This window comes from Columba livia, chromosome 18 (assembly GCF_036013475.1).
Source record: "Columba livia isolate bColLiv1 breed racing homer chromosome 18, bColLiv1.pat.W.v2, whole genome shotgun sequence".
NCBI lineage: Eukaryota > Metazoa > Chordata > Aves > Columbiformes > Columbidae > Columba > Columba livia.
In genome coordinates, this window is record NC_088619.1 from 1,530,813 (window position 1) to 1,537,332 (window position 6,520).

The following is a 6,520-nucleotide window of genomic DNA, read 5'->3' on the forward strand; positions in this document are numbered from 1 at the left end:
TGTATCTGGGATGCTGTATCTAGGATCCTGTATCTAGGATGCTGTATCTATGATGCTGTATCTAGGATGCTGTATCTAGGATGCTGTATCTATGATGCTGTATCTTGGCTGCTGTATCTGGATGCTGTATCTAGGATGCTGTATCTACGATGCTGTATCTAGGATGCTGTATCTGGGATGCTGTATCTGGGATGCTGTATCTAGGATGCTGTATCTATGATGCGGTATCTAGGATGCTGTATCTAGGATGCTGTATTTATGATGCTGTATCTGGGCTGCTGTATCTAGGATGCTGTATCTAGGATGCTCTATCTAGGATGCTCTATCTGGTGTGGTGTATATGGGATGCTGTATCTAGGATACTGTATCTAGGTTGCTGTATCTATGATGCTGTATCTGGGGTGCTGTATATAGGATGCTGTATCTGGGATGCTGTATCTGAGATGCGGTATCTAGGATGCTGCATCTGGGATACTGTATCTGGGATGCTATATCTGGGTTGCTGTATCTAGGATGCTGTATTTAGGATGCTGTCTCTATGATGTTGTACCTTGGATGCTGTATCTGGGATGCTTTATCTAGGATGCGGTATACATGACGCTGTATCTGGGATGCTGTATCTGAGATTCTGTATCTGGGATTCTGTATCTGAGACGCTTTATCTATGATGCTGTGCCTGCGATGCTGTATCTGCGATGCTGTATCTAGGATACTGTATCTAGGATGCTGTATCTATGATGCTGTATCTGGGATTTTGTATCTAGGATGCTGTATCTAGGATGCTGTATCTATGATGCTGTATCTGGGATGCTGTATCTAGGATGCTGTATCTAGGATGCTGTATCTGGGATGCTGTATCTACGAAGCTGTATCTAGGATGCTGTATCTGGGATGCTGTATCTGGGATTCTGTATCTGAGATTCTATATCTAGGATGCTGTCTCTAGGATGCTGTATCTATGATGCTGTGTCTAGGATGCTGTATCAGGGATTATGTATCTGGAAGGTGTATCTAGGATGCTGTATCTACGATGCTGTATCTAGGATGCTGTATCTGGGATGCTGTATCTAGGATGCTGTATCTATGGTGCTGTATCTAGGATGCTGTATTTATAATGCTGTGTCTAGGATGCCGTATCTGGGATGCTGTATCTGGGATGCTATATCTGGGTTGCTGTATCTAGGATGCTGTATCTAGGATGCTGTATCTAGGATGCTGTATCTGGGATGCTGTATCTATGATGCTGTATCTGGGATGCTGTATCTAGGATGCTGTATCTAGGATGCTGTATCTATGATGCTGTATCTGGGATTTTGTATCTAGGATGCTGTATCTAGGATGCTGTATCTATGATGCTGTAACTGGGATGCTGTATCTAGGACGCTGTATCTGGGTTGCGGTATCTAGCATGCTATATCTGGGATGCTGTATCTGGGATGCTGTATCTGGGATGATGTATCTGGGATGGTGTGTTGGGGATCCTCTATGTGGGATGCTGTATCTGGGATGCTGAATCTGGGATGCTGTGTCTAGGATGCTGTATCAGGGATTATGTATCTGGAAGGTGTATCTAGGATGCTGTATCTACGATGCTGTATCTAGGATGCTGTATCTGAGATGCTGTATCTGGGATGCTGTATCTAGGATGCTGTATCTATGATGCTGTATCTAGGATGCTGTATCTAGGATGCTCTATCTAGGATGCTGTATCTGGGGTGGTGTATATGGGATGCTGTATCTAGGATACAGTATCTAGGTTGCTGTATCTATGATGCTGTATCTGGGGTGCTGTATATAGGATGCTGTATCTGGGATGCTGTATCTAGGATGCTGTATCTAGTATGCTGTATCTATGATGCTGTATCTGGGATGCTGTATCTATGATGCTGTATCTGGGATGCTGTATCTAGGATGCTGTATCTATGATGCTGTATCTAGGATGCTGTATCTATGATGCTGTGTCTAGGATGCTGTATCTGGGATTCTGTATCTGGGATGCTGTATCTAGGACGCTGTATCTAGGACGCTGTATCTGGGATGCTGTATCTGGGATGATGTATCTGGGATGGTGTGTTGGGGATCCTCTATCTGGGATGCTGTATCTGGGATGGTGTATCTAGGATGCTGTATCTGGGATGCTGTATCTGGGATGATGTATCTAGGATGCTGTCTCTAGGATGCTGTATCTGGGATGATGTATCTGGGATGGTGTGTTGGGAATCCTCTATCTGGGATCCTGTATCTGGGATGGTGTATCTAGGATGCTGTATCTGGGATGCTGTATCTGGGATGCTGTAACTGGGATGCTGTATCTAGGATGCTGTATCTACGATGCTGTATCTAGGATGCTGTATCTGGGATGCTGTATCTAGGATGCTGTATCTGGGATGCTGTATCTAGGATGCTGTATCTAGGATGCTGTATCTATGATGCTGTAACTGGGATGCTGTATCTAGGACGCTGTATCTGGGATGCGGTATCTAGCATGCTATATCTGGGATGCTGTATCTGGGATGCTGTATCTGGGATGCTGTATCTGGGATTCTGTATCTGAGATTCTATATCTAGGATGCTGTCTCTAGGATGCTGTATCTATGATGCTGTGTCTAGGATGCTGTATCAGGGATTCTGTATCTGGATGCTGTATTTAGGATGCTGTATCTCCGATGCTGTATCTAGGATGCTGTATCTGGGATGCTGTATCTGGGATGCTGTATCTAGGATGCTGTATCTATGATGCTGTATCTAGGATGCTGTATCTGGGATGCTGTATCTAGGATGCTGTATCTATGATGCTGTATCAAGGATGCTGTATTTATGATGCTGTGTCTAGGATGCCGTATCTCGGATGCTGTATCTGGGATACTATGTCTGAGTTGCTGTATCTAGGATGCTGTATCTAGGATGCTGTATCTAGGATGCTGTATCTGGGATGCTGTATCTATGATGCTGTATCTGGGATGCTGTATCTAGGATGCTGTATCTAGGATGCTGTATCTATGATGCTGTATCTGGGATTTTGTATCTAGGATGCTGTATCTATGATGCTGTGTCTAGGATGCTGTATCAGGGATTCTGTATCTGGAAGCTGTATCGAGGATGCTGTATCTACGATGCTGTATCTAGGATGCTGTATCTAGGATGCTGTATCTATGATGCTGTATCTGGGATTTTGTATCTAGGATGCTGTATCTAGGATGCTGTATCTATGATGCTGTAACTGGGATGCTGTATCTAGGACGCTGTATCTGGGTTGCGGTATCTAGCATGCTATATCTGGGATGCTGTATCTGGGATGCTGTATCTGGGATGATGTATCTGGGATGGTGTGTTGGGGATCCTCTATGTGGGATGCTGTATCTGGGATGCTGAATCTGGGATGCTGTGTCTAGGATGCTGTATCAGGGATTATGTATCTGGAAGGTGTATCTAGGATGCTGTATCTACGATGCTGTATCTAGGATGCTGTATCTGAGATGCTGTATCTGGGATGCTGTATCTAGGATGCTGTATCTATGATGCTGTATCTAGGATGCTGTATCTAGGATGCTCTATCTAGGATGCTGTATCTGGGGTGGTGTATATGGGATGCTGTATCTAGGATACAGTATCTAGGTTGCTGTATCTATGATGCTGTATCTGGGGTGCTGTATATAGGATGCTGTATCTGGGATGCTGTATCTAGGATGCTGTATCTAGTATGCTGTATCTATGATGCTGTATCTGGGATGCTGTATCTATGATGCTGTATCTGGGATGCTGTATCTAGGATGCTGTATCTATGATGCTGTATCTAGGATGCTGTATCTATGATGCTGTGTCTAGGATGCTGTATCTGGGATTCTGTATCTGGGATGCTGTATCTAGGACGCTGTATCTAGGACGCTGTATCTGGGATGCTGTATCTGGGATGATGTATCTGGGATGGTGTGTTGGGGATCCTCTATCTGGGATGCTGTATCTGGGATGGTGTATCTAGGATGCTGTATCTGGGATGCTGTATCTGGGATGATGTATCTAGGATGCTGTCTCTAGGATGCTGTATCTGGGATGATGTATCTGGGATGGTGTGTTGGGAATCCTCTATCTGGGATCCTGTATCTGGGATGGTGTATCTAGGATGCTGTATCTGGGATGCTGTATCTGGGATGCTGTAACTGGGATGCTGTATCTAGGATGCTGTATCTACGATGCTGTATCTAGGATGCTGTATCTGGGATGCTGTATCTAGGATGCTGTATCTGGGATGCTGTATCTAGGATGCTGTATCTAGGATGCTGTATCTATGATGCTGTAACTGGGATGCTGTATCTAGGACGCTGTATCTGGGATGCGGTATCTAGCATGCTATATCTGGGATGCTGTATCTGGGATGCTGTATCTGGGATGCTGTATCTGGGATTCTGTATCTGAGATTCTATATCTAGGATGCTGTCTCTAGGATGCTGTATCTATGATGCTGTGTCTAGGATGCTGTATCAGGGATTCTGTATCTGGATGCTGTATTTAGGATGCTGTATCTCCGATGCTGTATCTAGGATGCTGTATCTGGGATGCTGTATCTGGGATGCTGTATCTAGGATGCTGTATCTATGATGCTGTATCTAGGATGCTGTATCTGGGATGCTGTATCTAGGATGCTGTATCTATGATGCTGTATCAAGGATGCTGTATTTATGATGCTGTGTCTAGGATGCCGTATCTCGGATGCTGTATCTGGGATACTATGTCTGAGTTGCTGTATCTAGGATGCTGTATCTAGGATGCTGTATCTAGGATGCTGTATCTGGGATGCTGTATCTATGATGCTGTATCTGGGATGCTGTATCTAGGATGCTGTATCTAGGATGCTGTATCTATGATGCTGTATCTGGGATTTTGTATCTAGGATGCTGTATCTATGATGCTGTGTCTAGGATGCTGTATCAGGGATTCTGTATCTGGAAGCTGTATCGAGGATGCTGTATCTACGATGCTGTATCTAGGATGCTGTATCTGGGATGCTGTATCTGGGATGCTGTATCTAGGATGCTGTATCTAGGATGCTGTATCTAGGATGCTGTATCTATGATGCTGTATCTGGGCTGCTGTATCTAGGATGCTGTATCTAGGATGCTCTATCTAGGATGCTGTATCTGGGGTGGAGTATATGGGATGCTGTAACTAGGATACTGTATCTAGGTTGCTCTATCTATGATGCTGTATCTGGGGTGCTGTATATAGGATGCTGTATCTGGGATGCTGTATCTGAGATGCTGTATCTAGGATGCTGCATCTGGGATGCTATATCTGGGATGCTATATCTGGGTTGCTGTATCTAGGATGCTGTATCTAGAATGCTGTATCTATGATGCTGTATCTGGGATGCTGTATCTATGATGCTGTATCTGGGATGCTGTATCTAGGATGCTGTATCTAGGATGCTGTATCTATGATGCTGTATCTAGGATGCTGTATCTATGATGCTGTATCTGGGCTGCTGTATCTAGGATGCTGTATCTAGGATGCTCTATCTAGGATGCTGTATCTGGGGTGGTGTATATGGGATGCTGTATCTAGGATACTGTATCTAGGTTGCTGTATCTATGTTGCTGTATCTGGGGTGCTGTATATAGGATCCTGTATCTGGGATGCTGTATCTGAGATGCTGTATCTAGGATGCTGCATTTGGGATGCTGTATCTGGGATGCTATATCTGGGTTGCTGTATCTAGGATGCTGTATCTAGGATGCTGTATCTAGGATGCTGTATCTGGGATGCTGTATCTATGATGCTGTATCTGGGATGCTATATCTAGGATGCTGTATCTATGATGCTGTATCTAGGATGCTGTATTTATGATGCTGTGTCTAGGATGCTGTATCTGGGATGCTGTATCTGGGATGCTATATCTGGGTTGCTGTATCTAGGATGCTGTATCTAGGATGCTGTATCTAGGATACTGTATCTGGGATGCTGTATCTAGGATGCTGCCTCTAGGATGCTGTATCTGGGATGCTCTATCTGGGATGCTGTATCTGGGATTCTGTATCTGAGATTCTATATTTAGGATGCTGTATCTAGGATGCTGTATCTACGATGCTGTATCTAGGATGCTGTATCTGGGATGCTGTATCTGGGATGCTGTATCTAGGATGCTGTATCTATGATGCGGTATCTAGGATGCTGTATATAGGATGCTGTATCTATGATGCTGTATCTGGGCTGCTGTATCTAGGATGCTGTATCTAGGATGCTCTATCTAGGATGCTGTATCTGGGGAGGTGTATATGGGATGCTGTATCTAGGATACTGTATATAGGTTGCTGTATCTATGATGCTGTATCTGGGGTGCTGTATATAGGATGCTGTATCTTGCATGCTGTATCTGAGATGCTGTATCTAGGATGCTGCATCTAGGATGCTGTATCTGGGATGCTATATCTGGGTTGCTGTATCTAGGATGCTGTATCTATGATGCTGTATCTAGGATGCTGTATCTATGATGCTGTGTCTAGGATGCTGTATCTGGGATTCTGTA